Source organism: Nelumbo lutea, chromosome 8, assembly GCF_056320005.1.
Source record: "Nelumbo lutea isolate HS-2025 chromosome 8, American lotus-T2T, whole genome shotgun sequence".
NCBI lineage: Eukaryota > Viridiplantae > Streptophyta > Magnoliopsida > Proteales > Nelumbonaceae > Nelumbo > Nelumbo lutea.
Window position 1 is genome coordinate 37,411,301 of NC_142691.1, and position 21,213 is coordinate 37,432,513.

Consider the following 21,213-nt stretch of genomic DNA (forward strand, 5'->3'; position numbering starts at 1 on the left):
ATCAAGAAAAATATAAAGAACCATTCTAAATATGATTCAAATTTATTAAGATTTAATTTCAGATCAATAGCCCTTAATCTACGAATCGATTTCTTAGAAAATCTCATATCTGCACAAATTGTGTAAAACACCTTTGGCCCATTTGCACAGTTTCAGATCTGATCAATTTTGGTTCAAGATTTGAACCTCACTCTGATACCACTGGAGGGATGAGAGATCCATCATATGGATGGCCAAACCCTGCAGGTAGGTTGTGCGAAATTTCAAAATTTCTCTCTCCCATGTGGGAATCATATTCCTTGTTTTAGAAAATTGCTTTTCAATGATCAATCTTGAACCCTAAACCAGACCAGATCTGAAACCAAAAGGTAGAAAAGGGATATACTTTATATGGAGTAGTAGTAACTCCCAATGAAAGTGTTTACACCCAAGGAAAATGCCAAAGATTACTCCCACTGAAGATGACACAACGTAGGGTGGAGCAGAATCAATAGGTGGTTCTTTAGCAAGAACCGAACTCTTCAGCAAGAATTCGATGGAGGGTGAGTGAGCATGACTTCAGATCAATTTTTCACCAAAAACTGATATCTAGAACTTTTCTTGATCGCTCCTATAGGTAGATATCGAATTGGCAATGGCGGCAGCAACAAGAGGAGGCAAGAGCAGAAGATGGCGTTAGTTCAATTGTAGCTGTCTTCTCTCTTGTATCTGTAAGACTGAGGATGAACTAGGGTTCACCCTCCTCCTCTATTTATAGCCTTAAAGAGATGTTCTCCTAATCTCATTAGGAGTTTCCTAATCCAAATCTTGTATTTGGATCTGGACTCTCTTTAAGAGATAAGGATAATCCCTTATCTTATCTATAGATAAAGATCAGCCCTCCTAATCTTATTAGGGGTTTCCTAATCCAAATCTTTATTTGGATCTGGACTCTCTTAGTGGATAGGGATAACTCCTTATCCTATCTATTGATCTAAATCCCAGAACCACCCCTCCTTAATTAATCATATTAAACCAGTTTGAATTGGGCTTTAGGCCAATTAAGTCCATGTGCTCATTCATTCTCCAAACTGTTGCCTAGTTGGGTATCCATCTATGGCATGGGGCCCAAGCATTTATCTACACATCAGCGACATGGGTTCAGCCTAGCCTCTATTACAAGGCCTGGCCGAATACACTATAAGAGACAGTGAACCCCTGAGCCCATCACCATGGGCTCTTAATGGGCCCAACATTTACACTAAGTGGTTCTTTGGTCAAGCCACCTTATAAAAACCCAAGGACTGTGGGCAGATGCATGATTTTCCAATCAGGCATTACCCTCAATGGTCTTACACTTAACCTCTCAGCCCATAATGATCAAGCAATGCCCGATAAGAGAGGACCTCTCCCTAGGCTGCAAGGTACAGTGCTGCACTCTCTACTCATATGGATCCCGTGAATTAAAATATTTTGCAAACATTTTGAAACCATAATATATATATAGATAGATAGATAGATAGATAGATATATGTATATCTCTATTTAAATATATTTTGCAAAAACAAATTTCAACGGTTGAAATTGGCTGCCGACAGCTTTCATTTCCATCAGAGAGAGTGCATCCCCGATCATTCACTTTGTTCGACAAAGGGGCTGATCCTATCACTATGATCACTCAGTTAGATGAATTCTCGGACTGTCCCAACATACCTAGGTTTTGACCCTTCTAAGGATCTCAATGATTGGCATATCAAAGACAGCCCAACCCGACACCTAGTGTAGTATCACAATCGAGTTTAGGGGTTAGGTGTAACATTCCAGTTTTGCCCATCTATCTCCAAGGTCCAGGAAAATACTGGAATTTTGGTCCAGTTCAGGGTTTCAAGAAAACCCACACTACATGTACCTCAGGTCCCAACCTAGCTACTAAGACAAGCCACCCCAACCAACTTGGCGACACATCAGTGTCAGCCTTGGTAGGATAAATCTCCCTAGATCTATCCAATGGCTGTGAAGATTCTAAATTAATACGAGTCTCATATGTGTCCAGTTTAAGGGTATTACACAGAAACACACCACAACAATATGAATCAAATATGTACTTTATTCATTTACAATAAATGTCATAATGTACATCATTCTGATTGGAGCTAAGGGCATACACTGTCTAACAGTTTTGTTGCATTTTGGATGGATTTATTTAACCCATCTAGGGTGGAATTTATATACTCGAACTTATTTTTCATGGCCAACTTGTATGAATAACCTAACTGCTTAGTGCAGGAGCATAGTGCAAAAACAGGAAAAGTTATTTGGAAACAGCTTAGATATCCTTTTAAGCCCAATGGTCTTGGAAGCTACCATCTAACCTATGATTAAAATGGCAAGGTAATTCGGGACTCAGATGAATCTCTTCAAAGGAGTGAATCTCTTTCTTTGTGAGATCATACTTAATAAAGAATTTGAGGTGGAATATTGATTTGGTGGGAGGATATTATGAAGCAGAAGTGAAGCTTGAACTACCAATGGCATTTGCAATAATGATGTTTTTAGTATATTTTTTGAGATATGCAATAACAATACGTTCAAGGCATTTATAAATATATTGAAGGGTAAATTTCCATTATCATTTTTTTCTCCTATTCAACCTTTATATGTAGTATATCTTTTATAGAAAACCATGAATGTTACTTTTTTAACCAAGAAATTGAAGGAGAATACATAAAATTGGATGGGGAATGGTTTAAAAATGACATCAGCCAAGTAATGATTACAAAAATGGTTCCTTCAGCTGTTCTTATTCATATTTGGGTTTAGACTTTCTAATGGGATGAGGAAGGAAATGTTAATGGGCCATCCTTAAACTGATTTCTATAACTCATTTACAATATAGAACTTGGCGTTCTAGATTCCATTATAATAAAAGTATCATAAACATTTTCTATTTTTCACCTTGATGAGTGACACAAGCCCTACTTGGAGAACAACCCATAGTTTTTGTTTCTTCTATATTTTCCTAATCAGGGACTAGGCAAATTTTGGAGCATTTTACTAGGTTTATGTTTCTTCTATATTTTCTTCTTTTCTTGGTACAAATACCATAGCCTCAAACTCTTGCAAGTTTTGCACTTTAGCGACAAAGACTATGTGAGAAGACATTCATTCTATAATCACCATGGACTCCAGTCAATTGGTCTAGTTTCTGAAGGACTGGAGAGAACGGTGGGGAAGAGAAAAGATGAGGGGGAAGAATGATTTTAGTGGACAGTGGAAGAAGAGTAGAGAAGGGAGTGAAAGAGAGATATCTCCTAAGAAACCCTAGGATGGTAGTTTCTCATGTAGGGGAGAGTTGTTCTTCTTTAAAAGATAAGATCTTGAGGCTATTAGGATAAGATCCCAAAAAGAGACATTTCCCTATTAGGAAAGGGGATCTTTTATCCTCACATCAGCTATCAAGCAAACTCTACTAAGATTTCACCACGTGTCTAGCGAGACTCTCCCAAGGATAGAGTTTCCATTACCTAAGAATTCTTACATAGCACATGTCAGCTACACCCCTTCATGGGTTATCTTGCAGCTATGTGTTGGGACTTTTGATTGGCTGATGTGTTTGAATGTCTTTGTAAGTCATCTTTGAAGTTTTTTGTCATAGCTTGTCACGACTGTGTGAGTTACCTATAAACATATATTGTCGGCTTTGGCTTTGTTTATTGTTTACCATGGTGTGAGCCACTATTCTATGCTAATTACAGGATGTTGGAAATGTATAGAGTTGTGATATCATTCTGTACTCATCGTTGGTCTCAAGGTCTATCCACCATTCATTACAACATGAGCTACCATGTCGTGTCCATTGTAAAGTGCTAGTAGGGTATTGGGTTTTTCTCATAATGGCAATGACATTTTATGTCCATCACAAGTCTCAAGTGACACTCATTGGTCATCACAGGTCCTAGGAGGCATTTCATGCTCATTGAAGTCCTGAATGGCTCTTTGTGCTCATCATTCTGATAAATTGTCTCTCTATCATTATATAGGTGTCCTGGTTGGGATTTCTCCGTATAGTTTTCTTTTAACATCTTCATTGTAGTCCCGGTGATGATGGACCACATGTACCTATAATTAGTTTCACTGCTTATTGATAAGAGTATTCTTGTCAATAAGCATCCTTTGTGATTTTCTTTGCTCGTCTGGTGTCATGTAACTATGATTAGATAATTAAGAACGGGGGAGTTGATTGATTTGTTATATATGCAACTTAATGGGTGTCACGAAAGGAAAGAAACCTTGTGATTTTATACTCTATTGGAATGAGAGGCATGGTTGGGCCTATTTATTAAAATTGGACTTTTCTTTATTGGTGTTGTTGTATTGACTTGTAGTTGTTTTTTGGGTCGTTCAAGTCATGTACAAAGCATTGAAGGTGTAAATGATGGTGAAACCATAGGAGCATTTTGTAAGGTATAGCTTAGTATTTCCTCTAATTTATCCCCCTTGTTTCTTGATGGAAGGCCTTCTATCAAGGAAGGCATTCTATCAAGAAACATTTGAGAGCGGGAAGAGATTATGTTGAAATTTTGAGCCCCTTGTTCCTTGAAAAAGGTCATTCTATTAAGAAACATTTGAAAGGTGTATATATATAGAACCTCAAGAACATTGATAGATGCATAAAGTTGCTAGAACACCCAAATGATTGCGTAGCGTTGTCAATAAACATTTGTTGCGAGATTAATATGATTGATGTAGAGTTGCTGGTGGATTTCCAAAACTAGAGAAGGTTTGGAGGTAATTTTAAAATATTAGAACTTTGCATTTTGGTGAGTGAAGTATTATGTAGGGGGAAAATATGGTACAAAAGGTGGGGTAATAGGAAGCCCCCCATTTAGTCTGTAGAATTTTTGAAGGAACATAATATTCTTGTAATGTGATTTGAGCATTTGTTGCAATTGTTGTGTTACAACATGCTGATATTCTTGTAATGATAATATTGTAGATCATGATGCATATAGTTTTATGTGCGGGATGTGTAGTCATGTAGTTTGGTTAATGTGCTGAAAGATTAACAATCAATTAAAAGAGTGCATTCTCCGCTAGACTTGTCATGAGATGGACAATGCTAGAGCTTACTAGTATCAAGTTCTTTTGTAACAATTTCATTATAGTAAACTTTGTGATCCATTCTATTTGTGTCTGTTTGTGATATGGAAAAAGATAGAGTAAATCATTGGTGCCTAAGACTGGTTACCAAGGCTTCATAAGAAATATGCAATTCATGTGGTTGCCACAGCTTTCGTAAGATAGTTGCCTGGTGTTGTTAGGGTTCTATACAATAGCTGCATGTGGTTGCTAGGGCTCTGTAAGATGGTCACCTAGGGTTGTTAGGGACTTATGAAAGTAGTGGCCTGGGGTTGCAAGGGCTTTATAGCAATGCTTGGGGTAGCCAAGGATTTATGAGATGGTGGCATGGGAATGCCAAGGACTTATGAGTTGAGTGTTTGGGGTTGTTAGGGCCTCTTGGGGTTGCCAAGGTTTTATGATGTGAATGCTTGGGGTTGCCAGGGTTTTATGATGTGAGTGACTAGGGTTGCCAGGGTCTCTTGGGGTTTTTAGGATTGTATGATAAGAGCACTTGGAGTTGCTAGTGTTCTGTGATATGAGCACTTAGAGTTGCTAGGGTTTTATGATGTGAGCACTTGGATTGCTAGGGTTTTGTGATATGAGCACTTGTGGTCGCCAAGGCCTCCTGGGGTTGTTAGGGTTTTATGATGTGAGCCCTTGGGGTTGCCATGGTTTCTATGATATGAGCACCTAGGGTTTCCAAGGTTTTATGATGTGAGTGCCTGGGGTTGTCAGGGCCTCTTGGGGTTGCCACGGTTTTGTGATATGAGTGCTTGGGGTTGCGAGGGCCTCCTGGGTTGCCATGGTTTTATGATGTGAGCATTTCAGGTTGCTAGGGTTTAGTAATATGAGTGCCTAGGGTTGCCATGTCCTTTTGAGGCTGCCATGATTTTGTGATATGAGCACCTAGGGTTCCTAGGGCCTCCTGGGATTGCTAGGTATAACCAGGGTGTTAGCCCGGAGGTGGTGCCCAGGTTTGATAGACCAGGCCTGTAATGAATAAGCTGCATTGGTGACTAGCGCTTATGTTAGTGAGTTGCAAGATATGTGATGAATGCGTAAATATTTATTTAAAACTTATTTTTAAAATCCCTAAATGAATTCAGAATCATGCAACATAAAGAAGTCCAATGTTTTGAAAACATGTTTTGAAAAACAATAATGGAACATAATTTTGCATGCAGATGTTGAAATGATGACATATTCTAAGAGATTGTGCTAAAAGTGTGTTTTGAAACTAACTGTTTGATTTGAAATACCATTTTCAAATATTGTGCTTTGAAGATTATTCGGAAAACAATCATTTAATTAGAAAACCCAAGGGCAATTTTAGCAAAGCCTAAATTATGCAGTTGTGTTATCTTGTTAATTTTAAAGAGTTGATTTGATTAGAATAAATGCTGAATCCCGGAGCCAAAGGAATAATTTCTTCAAAACTCAAAATGTGCATATGCATTGTACCATCAAATTGTACAAAAGAGTGATTTCATTGACATTTTATACCAGGAAAGCCAGCATTATCATTGCTTACTACAAGCCCAACCTGAAAATTAACTTAATCGATAACTACTCTAAAACGTTGAATCGGTGGTGAAGGAATGGTTCTATCATATAATTCTTTGGAGCACTTTTTTTTTTTTTTTTTGTTTTACATGAGCCTTCTCTATGCTTTTTGCATTTACCCATGTGTTAACACACTATTATCATGGGACCATTGAAGTGATAGTTATAATTACTATTAATAATTAGGTTGGATGGATATGTTTCCAAAAAAAATCGTTTATTCAATGATTTGCATATTTTATTGTTTATCATAACTAGAAAAAGCTCATAACTCAAATGAGGGTCCGTTTGGTTTGCAGGAATAGGGGTCTGGAATTGGAATTGGAATGGGCTATTTCGATTCGAACTGTTTGGTTGGGTGGAATCGGAATTCCATTCTTATTCCTGTTGGAATGGAATTCCCCCATTTGAGGGAATGGCTATTCCTGGCCCCTCCCTTGGGAATGAAATCTCATTCCTGCTGATTTTAATTCCCATTCCCATTCTTGTCTGAACCAAACAAGTCCCGAAAAATAAGATTTCCTAATATAACAACTCACCCAAAGTGAACTTTCCAAGTGATAGCGATCCTTGTGTAAAACCTCGAAACAATTTTTACCCTCATACAAATTGGTATTAAAAAGAAACTAACTACTAGATGCTAAGTTGCAAACATGTTCAACATCATATTTATTACACTCTTAACATGGTCTTTGATGTTTGCATTTCTTGGGAAAATTTTGATACTTTAATGTAGTCTTCAGGTTTTAAACTAAAACAGATCACTTAGTCAGATTAGATACAATATGCTAATATGGTGGATAATATGATACGGAGAGAAGCACAACCAAAGAAAACTTATGAACCCAGTAGGAGCTAAGAAAATGATGCTAGGCCTGCAAAGTGAAAGGGCAATGGGTTAACAGGTGGAGTACAGAGTGAGGTGCTGAACCAGAAAGAGGACATAAAGCATCCAAGCAAGACCATTCCCTGCCTCACAAGAGTATCCACATCCCAAGTCCTTTCCTTTCTCGCAATCCAAAAAAAATGCAGCCTTTGATGGAACCTCAGATTTCCAAATCCGATACCATTCCACTTCACTGTAGGAACTCAAAATCATGCAATAACAAGATTTGGTTGATAACTAACACAATCAAGTATCTCTACAACTAGGATCCGGATTAGACTCATAGAACCTACTTAATAACTCTTACAGAAATGGAACCTCCCAATCATAACCCAAGCTGGAGAGAAAGCAAAGGTGTTATGGAGCATACTCCCCTTTGTTGCGCGTTGGGGCATTTGAAGAGAGGGAACCAAAAGGATATTTGAGGATAAGTTTAAACAAGTTCAAAATATTGAGTCAAGTATTTGTTTCATTATTGGAGCCAAAGTTAGGTTGAGAGTATTTTGGGTTTGTTATTCTCTATGTTCTGCTAGGTTGTGGGCTGCAATCTTTTTGTTTTCTTTTTATGGTTTATTTTTTATTGGTAACTAACTAACTGTTAAGATTTTATGGTGGTTCCTCATCTCTTGCCTTGTAATTAGATCTGTTCGAAGACCAGGCCCTCAGGCTCGATCTTCGGGTTAGGTTGAGAGTATATATGTTCTTCATAATCTCAATCTCCGTCCATGAACAGGTCCATTTCTAATCTTCTTTCTTTTTGGTATCAACAGAATTATGTTCTTCATTATTGAAAGAGAAAGGTGTAAAGAACATCCCCAGACCACCTTTTTGAATAAAGTTAAGCAAAAAAAGTTTTTTGTTGTTTGTTTTTCTTTTTTTTTCTTTTGAATCTAAGCTTTTAAATTAAGAATTCTAACTGTCTTTTCGAAGATATAAAGTGATTTTATTTTTAAATTTTAATAGAACAATTAACTTTATTTGTTTATTTATTCTGTTTTTGAGAGAAGTATTTAGTATTGCAATTCTATAAGATCAAAATTACATAAAACCATGTATATCAAGGATCTTACGCTAGAAACATAATCAACTCTTTATAATAATTGATTATGCAGAAATATAATTATTATTAATTAATATTTTCACCCAATATCATGGCCACAGAATTCAAGAAAGAGATGACGTAGGAGAATCCGTAAAGAAAGGAATAGAGACATTAGAGTTATACTCGATGTTGGCTTTTAAAGATATTAACTCTTCATGATAAAATAGGCATATTTAGAATCTTTTATATCATTTGTTGTACATAGTGGACTAGTGGTCTGTTATTCCTTTATTTTAGGTATTAATTGTGTACTTATACCTCATTTAAGTTCCATAAGGCAATTCTATGTTTTCCGTATATTCTAATATCATTCCCAATTTTCTCATTTTCCAAATTCCTGAGCAAAATTTATAAAATCTCTGTGGGGTGTAAAATTGTTCTTGTATATTAATGTTGCATTTGAGAAGTAAGGATAGTAGCAAGGGGTTCACTTGAAACAGAAAGAAATATAAACTCACTTCGTAGAAACTTTTTGTACATTTCTTGTTTGGAATAAATGCAAATCAGTTATTGATCAGAAAAAAAAAACACATTATATTGTTGAAATATCATTGGGAATCTAAAAGATCTGGACCCTTTGGACAACAACAAGATCAAGTTAAACTTTGATGGTAACTCTTTTCAAATTTTCATAACTCGGGACCACCAGGAATAGAGGGAATGTTTAGAGATGCAAATGGCATCATATCTTTTTTGAAAGGTAAAATGATGTATTATATTGCTGAATGCCTGAAAGGGAGGGGTAGGGATATTAATTGCATTACAATGTATGAATTATGAACTACATGTTAACCTTGGAAATCATTGTAGTCTATCAGAAGAGGCAATTTGAATAGTCCAAGGATTATCTCTATGGGCCCGTTTGTTTTTCGGTAAGTTACTTATCCAGGTAAATGCAATTACCTGGGTAAGTTTTTTTTGGGAAACACTTATCCGGTTAAGTGCATTTACCCATGTTCTTTTATTTCCTAGGTAAATATGATAATTAACATTTTAGCCATAAAAATCCATTATTAAAAGTTGTATTTTTGTTCCATTCAAGTATTATCATCTTTCCCACTAAGTGGAAAAGTTATTTACCCACATAGAAGATGGGTATCACTTACCCGGTTAAGTGATACCTAGGAAAATAAACTTTTCCTAGTCCCCACATAAATCTGAAAAATGAACACGGGATTCTTGGTCAATGGGAACCAAAATCCCATTGACCAACTTACCCCCTCCCAAAATCCAAAAAGGAACACCCCCTATGTACTATTCAAGATTCCTAATCACTATAGTTTACATATGAGATTTTTTCTTTTGCTTGGTAATTCACCCCTTCCAAAGATAAATCAAAGCAAGGAAATGTTAAATTTATAATTTTTTTAATCTACTTTTTCTATAAATGAGCATTTATTTTCCTTGTAATATCTCTTGATGATTTAACAAATATTTTTCACCATTTTAGAAGTATTTCACCATCTTTCGGAATTTACAAGAAATTAACGAATTTCTAATGATAATTTATTATTGAACTCTTCTTTATCAATAAAGGGAGACTTATTAATTGAAAAACTTATATGCAAACAACAAGCCTTCCTATTGAATAGAGGACGGTGCAAGACTACAAGAAGAAAAGGGAAAACATGTTGGAATACGGTTAGAATCCATTAGATGGATGGCATAACCATGCTAGATGGCTGGCTGAAATTTGAAAAATTTTTGTAACCTTTTTGGGAACTGATTTCCTGGTAAATTTCAAATCTGAAATTTCAGGGTCATTATTGCATTGAACCAGACCAGATTTGAAACCAAGGAGAAGGGATATTATACCAGGTTTGGAGATCACAAATTGCAGCTCCCGAGGCAGTAGTTCATGCCTAATATCAGTCCTAAAACCAGCTTCCAACTGAAGATGGCACAGTGTACAAAGAACCAATTCAGCAACACTTGATTTCAGCAAATTATTTATCCAACTTGCTTGGATTGAATGGGATGTGTAAGCCTGATTTACCCAACGTTTTTCTTACAAAATTTTAGAAGAAAAATTGATAAAAATCAATTCTTGGAAAGCCTTGGTCGTGATAGGGTTTCTGGGAGAGAAGAGTGAAGAGGAGAGAACAAGAGAGTAAGCAGAACAAGTCTTTTTAGACTCCCTCTCTTAATCCCCTTCTATAGAGCACTCTCCTAATCTAATTAGGAGATTATCCAAATATGATTTGGATCTAGACTCTTTTAATAAATAAGTATTATCCTCCAAATATGATTTGGATCTAGACTCTTTTAATAAATAAGTATTATCCTCTTAAGAGGATAGGTGCTCCATACCCAAAACCATGCCTAATTTCAACCCAAATCACATGACAACTTAAGTTGTCATGTCATTGATTAACTAATCTTATTAGTAATGGACTTTTGGCTCCACCTCTGAAAGAGATTAGGCTGAATTAACTACTCAGGGCAGTAAACCCCCGAGCCAATTAGCATGGGCTCAATCTGGGCCCAACATTTATATCTAAATGCTCCTTAGATTCAACCACCCTATGCAGACCCAAAGATAATGGACTTATGTGAGATAAAGCCCATCAGGTAATCAGCCATGTAATGGTCTCTAACACTTAACATCTTAGTCCATGATGAACACAACACTGCCTAACAGGGAAGGACCTCTCCTCTAGCTGCAAGATGTAGTGCCATACTCTCTGCTTAGATGGATCCTGGAATAAAAATCTTTTGCAAACCATTTTCATAAAGTAGTAGTATATAACATATTAATACATTTTGTAAATTAGATTTCAAATACAATTGAAATCCACTGCTGTAAGTTTACGTTTCCATCAGAGAGAGTGTAAATCTTGATATTCACTTTGTCTAACAAATGGGACGATCTTATAACTATGGCCACCCTTGATGGATCTCATTTATTGGCACATCAAAGACAGCCCAGTCCAACACCTAGTGTAGTACCATAATCAGGTCTAGGATTATGCATGACTTTCCAATTTTGCCCATCTATCTCCAAGGTCCAATGCATAATTGGAAATTGGTCCAGATTCAGTGTTTTTTCCAAACACACATTGCATGTGTTTAGGATCTAACCTTAGTAGCTGAGACAAGTTGCTCCAACTATTAGGTAGCACACCAGTGTTAGCCTTGTCATGAGAAACTCACCAAGTCTATCCAATGGTTGAGAACATTCTAAACTAACATGAGTCTCATAACTATCCAATTTAAGGGGTAATACACAGGCAATATAACAATATCAACATGAAACAATAATGTACTTTAATCATTTACAATTAAATGTTTATGTACATCAGTTTGATTAGAGCTAAAGGCATATGTTATCTAATAGCTCCTACTTGCACTTAGGTCTAATCGGGTATAAGCCTTAGTCTTATATTATCCACATGTTCTTCAAACACTTTTTGTGTTAGGGGTTTAGTTAGTGGATCTACCACATTTTCTGTTGATGCTACCTTTTGAATCTATATGTCTCCTCTACCAACAATCTTTCATAAAACTAGTATTGTCACACAATAGTGGAATGGGTGATGTGATATGACTCCAAATTTCTAGACAAATTTCTTCATCCATACTACTTATTTGGTAGCCTAACTTACAATAATGTGCTTGGCCTCGGTCCTAGACTAGTTTTCTAACTCACTACATAGGATCCCAAATGTACCTAGATGTAGACTTTCTATCATTTGGATTAAACTAGAAATCGGCATCTGGATACCCAACCATGTGTAGTGAACTACCATCGATGACAAGACAAAATTCTTCAGTGCTTCATAGGTATTTCAGTATCTTCTCTATAGTAGTCCAGTACTCTTGTCTTGGGCTGGATTGATATCTACTTAGAGCACTTATAGCCTGAACAATGTTTGGCTGAGTACACAACATAGCATACATGATGTTGACTACGGTAGAGGCATAGGGAATCTTTCTCATGTCCTCTATCACCTCAGGGGTCTGAGGTGACATTCCTTTGGAGAGATTGACTCCATGTCTGAAAGGAACAAATCTCTTCTTGGAATCTTGCATGTTGAATCTTTTAACAATCTTGTCAACATAGGTAAATTAGGACAATCCAATTAACCTCTTCGATTTATATCTATAGAGTCAAAGTTCCAAAATGTAAAAGGCTTCTCCAAAACCTTTCATGGAGAATTGTTGCGAAAACCTTACCTATGTAATTCGCAATGAGTAGAATGATGTCTACATATAGAACTAAGAATGAAACCTTATCTCCTATTGTCTTTCAATAAACATAGGGTTCATCCAGATTTTTCTCAAAATCAAAGTGTTTGACTATTGAGTCAAACCGGATGTTCTAGCTTATGGAAGCTTGCTTTAATCCATTTGATGGATTTAAACATGGCCACAAGTAAAAAGGTCTCCTCATAATCGACTCCTTCTTTCTGAGTGTAACCTTTCACTACAAGGCCATTCTTCTCTTGCAGATCCACTTGCAACCAATTGCTTTTACACTAAAGGGTGGTGGGTCTATGAGAGTCTAGACTCAGTTGGTTTTCAATGAGTCCGTTTCGACTTCCATGGCATCTGTCCACTTTAGGGAGTTTATGTCTAACAAAGATCCTGTATAAGTCATGGGATCTTCCTCATTGTCCATAGCTTCCATCAAGTAACTTTCATGATTATTGCCAAAACATATAGGTGGTTTAGAAACCCGAGTAGATCTTCTAAGCTAGGTGTTGCTATTTGGAATTTTTGGATTATCTCCCACTACTCCTGAGCTTTCAACGGAAAGAACAATTTCCTAATGATGATTGTTCAAAATATAGTTCTTGAAGGGATGAGAGATCCATCACATGGATGGCCGAACCCTGTAGGAAGGTAGGGCAAAATTTCAAAAAATTTCTCTCTCTCCCATCTGGGAATCGCATTCCTTATTTTAGAAAATTGCATTTTCAAGATCAATCTTGAACCAATCCAGACTAAATTTGAAACCAAAAGGGAGGAGAGGGATATACCTGATACAAAGTAGCAGTAACTCCCAATGAAGGTGTTCACAGCCAAGGAGAAAACCAAAACCCGCTTCCACTGAAGATGACAAAGTGTGTGGTGAAGCATGATCAACAGGATGGCACTTCAGCAAGAACCGAATTCTTCAGCAAGAATGGAGTAGAGAGCTGATGAGCACGACGTCAGATTGCTTCTTCTACCAAGAAGCAATATCAAGAACAATTCTTAATCACTCCCACAAGTGGAGATCGACAGCAAGAATAGGGAAGAACTCTACAGATTGTTGTGGTGTATTACTGAGGAATTTGCCCCCTTTATTTATAGCCTTCTCAAGATCAGCCTCCTAATCCAATTAGGAGAGGGTTTGTTAATCCAAATCCGATATTTGGATATGGACTCTTGATTGAATAAGACTTATCTTATCCTTCAGCTAATCCAAATCAGATTATAAATCCTATCTTGCCTCCTTTTAATTAATTGACTTAAGCCCAGTTTGAATTGGGCTTTAGGCCCATTAAGTTTATGTACTCACTTAACCTCTTAACCTACCGCCCAATTGGCTCTCTTTGTATGGCGTGGGACCTAAACATTGATCTACACATCAACCACATGGGTTCAGCCCAGCCTTTGTTACAAGGCCTAGCCGAATTCATTGTAGGAGACAGTGAACCCCTAAGTCCATCACCATGGGCTCTTAATGGGCCCAACATTTACACTAAATGGTCCTTGGGTCTAGCTACTAATAACCCTGCATTTTGATGCCTTAAGGGCATCAATTCAGGGGTATTTTTGGCCTTAGAATAATCAAAGTGTAACCTTTTCCTAGTTTAAATCAATTATGTAACCTCTAAGGGTCTCTATGCAAATTAAGTAGAAAACTGAGAAGTTTTCTAGGCTGAAGTGCAATTTTTGGGAAGCTGGTGTGAAGACCAGCTGAGAGAAGGGGTGTTTTTCTAAAGAACTAAGAACAGGAGGGCGCCTCCTATCTGCTAAACCCAATTGGCGCCCATCCTATTGTATTACCATGCTCCCCTCTCCTTAGCAAACCCTTGGGAGCCTTTTTAACCTTATCTTTTCACTCTTATCAAATCCTAGCCATCCCTATGTGTTTATTCTCCACCCTCCACCTCTTTTAATCTCAACCACTCTTTAGGGCTCTCCTTTATAGCTTTTAAACTCTAGTGTGCCACCTATTCTACGAACCCTCACCATTCAGCCCCTCACCTCCAAATCTTAGCCACTCCCTCCATCTTATATCCCAACCATTCAATTTAGGGCACCACCTATTCTTTTAATCATAACCCTTCAACCCTAGATGTTCTAATCTACACCCTCCATTTCTGGGCGCCCAAATTTCAGCCCTTCATAATATTGGGCGCCCTCTCCTTTTATTTTCAGCCATAGGATCACCCTAAAACCATCTTATCCATCCATTAGAAACCATAGCACGTCCCTAACTTTGCTAAATCCTATCTGCCGCCCCCATCTTTCTCCCTATTTTCAGTTGTGTCCCCTTCTCTAAAACTTAGGGGCCCTATAGAAGGGGTTGATCAATTCACCCAGTTACAAGGCTAAGGTTTCTTGAGGAGTTCAAGGGTTGTAAACGGGGAGGACACCCGGTTCTTGTCAAGAGGGGTTCTTGTAAGCTGTTCAACCAATCTGCAACTACTGCCACTAAATCTGATCAACCACTCTTTTATTTTCATCATTTTCTTGTCTGTTATTTTTATTTCTTGCATTCTATTAGATTTAATTCTTGTTCATTTTTGTATTTTGTAGATCTGAGTTCATTCGGTTCAAGGCTAAGGTGTCTCGAGTGGTTCGAGGGTTGTAGAAAGGACAAACACCCAATTCTTGTTAGGAGGGGTTTCTGCAAGCTGTCTGGCTGAAGTGAGCAAACGCTGTAGGGTATGTGCCCGACCTGTCTATACACAAGCTACTCTTTCATTTGCCCATGCCGAAGTGACTAGGTTTTTAGTTGCATATGCCAAAGCAACTAGGTCTTTGGTTGCCCATGCCGAAGTGACTACGTCTTAGGTTGCCCATGCCGAGTGGGACTTATGTTGTGTCGAAATCTTTTGGTAGCTTGACACTATAGCCCTTAGGCTCTGGGAGTGACTCGTAGTCCTCTATCCAGTTTGGTACCCTTTGACTAACTTGGTGGTCTTGCGGACTTAGCGAATTTTCGGAAATATTGGAATCGCGAGTTCATAGGTAATCTCATCAAGTTGTCAACATTCCAGGATCGAGGTACTTGTCTCCCTTCCATAATCTCAAGCTCGTATGTACCCTCTCTGAACACTCATCTCACCCTATACAAACTCTCCCAATTTGGTCCAAGCTTACCTATACTAGGCTCAGGTATCATCACCTTGTAGAGCACTAGGTCGCCAACCCGAAACTGTCATCTCTTGACCTGGGCGTTATAGTTCTGAGCTACCCATTGTTGGTATGCCATGGTCTGGATATAAGCTAGGTCACGCGCCTCTTTGATTAGGTCTAAGTTAGTCCGGAGCTCGTCATCATTTGCCTCCCCATCAGATGCTTCGAGCCGCAAGGTCGATACTTTGATCTTGGTAGGGATCACGATCTCCATTCCATATGTCAAGTTGAAGTTTTCACCTATTGCGGTCTTGATGGTCATCCTATAGGCCAAAAGGACACTAGGTAGCTATGTTAGACAATGTATATGTCCTTAGCTCCAATCAGATTGATGTACTTGATGACATTTATTGTAAATGAATAAAAAGTACATAATTGATTCAAGTGTTTTTGTATGTTTCTGTGTAATACCCTTAAATTGGACACTTATGAGACTCGTGTTAGTTTAGAATCTTCATATCCGTTGGATAGATCTGGGGAGAATTATCCTGCCAAGGCTGACACTGATGTGCCGCCTAGTTGATTAGGGTGGCTTGTCTCAACTACCAAGGTGAGACTTGAGGTACATGCAGTGTGAGTTTTCTTGAAACCCTGAACTAAACCAAAATTCTAGTATTGCCCTAGACCTTGGAGATAGATGGGAAAAATTGGAAAGTTACACCTAACCCCTAGACATGATTATGGTACTACACTATGTGTCGGATGGAGCTGTCATTGATATGCCAATCAGTGAGATCCTTAGAGGGGATCAAAACCTGGGTATGTTGGGACAATCAAAGAATTCATCTGAGTAGGTGATCACAGTGACATGATCAGCCCCTTTGTCAGATAAAGTGAACGATCGGGTTGAAGGGATGAGAGATCCATCGTATAGACGCCCAAAACTTGTGGAATAAGGCGGGCGAATTTCAAAAATTCTTCTCTCCCTTTAAACTAGGAATCGAATTCCCTATTTAGAAAATCATATTTTATTTTCAAGGATCAATCTTGAACCATAAACTGAACCAGATCTGAACAAAAGCAATAGGAGAGAATTATACCTGATACAGAGAATATCTCCTAATGGAGGTGTTCACGCCCAAGGAATGATCCAAAGACTACTCCCACTGAAGATGGCGCAGTGTAGGATGGAGCAGAATAAGCAGCGTTCTCCAAGAACATGATCCCTCGCAAGAATAGCTGGATGGCACGTGAGCACTGCTTCCAATTAGTCCTTTCACAAAGGGCTGATATCAAGATCGAATCATGATCTCTCCTACAAAGTTGGAGATCAAATATGTACTTTTATTCATATACAATAAACTCATAATGTACATCATTCTGATTGAAGCTAAGGGCATACAAAACTATCTAACAGCTCCCACTTGCACTTAGGTCCAAATAGGTATAAGCCGGAGTCCCATGCTTTCCACGTGTTTCTCAAACACTTTCTTTGATAGTGGCTTCGTCAATGGGTCTGCTACATTTTCCGTCGACGCTACCTTCTGAATCAGGATGTCCCCTCTACCAACAATCTCTCATAGTACGTGGTACTTCCTCTCGATGTGCTTCGACTTCGAGTGGGCTCGTGGCTCCTTAGCCTGAGCAATGGCTCCATTGTTGTCACACAACAACGGGATGGGTGATGTGCTGAATGGAACTACTCCCAACTCGTGAGCGAACTTCATCATTCACACGGCTTTTTTGGCAGCCTCACTTGCGGCAATGTACTCGGCTTCGGTCGTCGAGTCTGTAGTGGACCCCTGTTTGCTGCTTTTCTAGCAAATAGCACATGATCCTATCGTGAAAACATATCCAGATGTAGACTTTCTATCGTCTGGATCTGACTGGAAATCGGCATCGGTATACCCTTGGATCTGTAGTGAGCTACCATCAAATACTAGAAAAAACTCTTTTGTCCTTCGAAGGTACTTAAGTATATTTTTCATAGCAATCTAGTGCTCCTGCCCTGGGTTGGCCTAGAATCTGCTTACTGCACTCACTGCCTGAGCAATGTCAGGACGAGTGCACAGCATGTCATACATGATGCTCCCTACGGCTGAGGCATAGGGAATGTTTTCATGCCTTTAATCTCTTCAAAGGTCTTGGGAGACATCTTCTTGGAGAGAGTGACTCCGTGTTTGAAAGGAACATTTCCTTTCTTGGAGTTCTCCATGTTGTATCTTTTGACTATTTTGTCAATGTAAGGAGATTGGGATAATCCTATTATCCGCTTCGATCTATCTCTATAGAGTCAAAGATCTAGTATATAGGAGGCTTCTCCAAGATATTTCATGGAGAATTACTGTGAAAGCCATACTTTCACCGTAGTTAACATTCCTACATCATTTCCAATGAGTAGAATGTCATCTACATATAGAACCAAGAAGGTAACCTTATCTTCCCTGTACTTCCAACTCTTAGAAGCTTGCTTAAGTCCATAAATGGATCTATTTAGTTTACATACAATGTGCTCCTGAATAGTAGCAATGAAGCCTTGCGGTTACTGCATGTAGATATATTCAGTAAGATCTCCATTCAGGAATGCAGTTTTGACATCCATCTACCAAATCTCATTATCATGTTATGCTGCTACAGCTAGCAGGATCCTAATGGATTTAAGCATGGCCACAGGCGAAAAGGTTTCCTCATAATCGATGCCCTCTTTCTAAGTGTACCCTTTCACCACCAAACGATCTTTGTAGGTCTCAATCCTACCATCGGGGCCTTTCTTCCTCTTGTAAATCCATTTGCAACCAATTGCTTTTACCCTAAAGGGCGGATCTACTAGAGTCTAGACTCCATTGGTCTCCATTGAGTCCATCTTAGCTCTCATGGCCTCCACCCACTTCTGGGAATCTATGTCCAACATAGCTTTCGCGTAAGTCACGGGATCCTCTTCACTAGTCAAGGTTTCCACCAGGTAACTATCCTGGTCATAACCATAATGGACCAGTGGCCTAGATACTTGAGTGGATCTTCTAGGTTGGTCACTACCTGAAACTTATGGGACATCTCCCACTGCTCCTGAGCTCTCCTCATCAAGAACTATTTCTTGACGATGGGTGTCTAGGATGTAATCTATTTCCAAGAATTTTGCATTTTGGCTGCAGAACATCTTCTTCTCACTTGGGTCATAGAATAGGTAACCCACTGAGCCTTTTGGGTAGCCTACAAATAGACAATGACTAGTCTTGGATTCCAAATTGTCTGCACTCGTTCTTTTAACATGTGCTGGACAACCCCAAACCTTCAAGTGTTTGACACTTGGTTTCTTTCTGGTCCAAAGTTCATATGGAGTGTTTGGAACCGATTTGGTTGAAAGCTAATTCAGCACGTAGATTGCAGTCTCTAATGCGTAACCCCAAAAAGCTAATTCTTCCTCTCTGAAACACCGTTGAGTTGTGGTGTATCAAGAGGAGCCAATTGTGATACTATCCCATTGTCCTTTAAGTAGTCCCTAAATTCATCAGAGAGATACTCGCCACCTCGATCTGATTGAAGGGCTTTAGTTTCTCTCCCTAAATGTTTCTCGACCTCTTGTCTGAAATCTTTGAACTTTTCAAAAGATTCAGACTTGTGTCTCATTAGGTACACGTAACCATATCGTGAAAAATCATCTGTGAATGTGATGAAATACATGTGTTGATTCCATGTCCTAACACTTAGGGGACTACATACATCATTATGTATAAGGTCAAGAGTCCCTGTACATCTTTCAGGCTTACTGTTAAATGGTCATTTGGTCATCTTACCTTCTAGGCAAGGCTCACAGGTGGGAAGATCTTCTACCATTAGAAAATCCAAAGGACCATCCTTTACCAGCCTTGTGATTCGGTCAACACCGATATGACCAAGTCGGTAATGCCACAGGCACATGGGATTAACTGTATCACGAACTCTTTTCTTAGGGATTTCAACCGACGTAGTTTCGGTTATGTTAGTTTCTAGAGAAGGATTTAGAACATAAAGACCGTTCTCCAGTTCCCCGTATGTGATGAATCTGTTATTTTTTTAATAGTAATCGTATTACTAAAGAAGACAGAATAACCATCTATACAGTTTTGAGACAAAAATCAAATTTCTTCTTAAATTTGGTACGTAAAGACAATCTTTCAATACAATGGTTCCTTCTCTAAAAATTAACTCCACGGTTCCTATGGCCGTGGCTGCAACAATTGCAGTAGTCCCCAAGTGGAACGTGACTACTCCTTCACTCAGCTTTCTGCTTACCTTGAACCCCTGTAGTGAGTTACACGCATGAGTTGAAGCCCTGGAGTCAATACACCAGGATGCAGAAGCTACCAATAAATTGGTTTCTATAACACAAGATTCGAAATTACCTTTCTTGGATTCCAGGTAGGTAGAACAGTTCCTTTTCTAGTGGCCGGTCTTCTTGCAGAAATGACAGGCATCCGATGCCTTGTCCTTTTTCTGTTTCTTGGGTTTGGCAGCCTTCTTCTCAGGCTTTCTCTTTGTCATCATTTTTTTGCCCATTTTTCTAGTTTCAACAAGCATGGCAATGGGCTCATCCTTTTTAATTAACCTTCGGCCCTCTGCAACATATTGTTGAGTTCCTACAAGCTGACATTTAGATTGTTCATGTTGTAATTCATGATGAATGGATTAAAGGATGGAGGGAGAGAGTTGAGAATATTATTGATCTGTGTTACCAGATCCATCCCAGACCCAAGAGCCTCTAGTTCATTGATATAACCCATCATTCGAAGACAATGGTTGTGAACTTGTTGGCCCTTGGACATCTACGCAGTCATGAACTGTTTCAAGACCTTCTACCAAGTAGAATGATTCAGCTCTTCATACATTGTCTTGAGACTATTCAAAACATCCTTAGCAAGTTCGATCTGATCAAACTGCCTCTGAATTGGGTTGTCCAAGGAGGCAATGATATAGCAGCGGGCAAGGGAGTTTTTCTCCTCCCATTCTTGGTATTCTCTTCTCCGGGCCTAAGAAGCCCTATCTCCCGGACGATCCAGGGCAAGATTCTTGGCTACCTTATCCAACTTTTCAGAGGTTAAGACCATCATAAGTTTCCTGTACCAGTCGACATAGTTTGGGCGCTTCAGTTTGTTGTCATCAAGCAGCTTTGCAAATTGTCCGTTTGCCATTTTCTGATAAAAGAGCAAACATCAGTCCACAACCTAATTTGATTCATGTTCATTACCTAGATATGGATTTTAATCTACGTTCCATTCTCATTTATTCA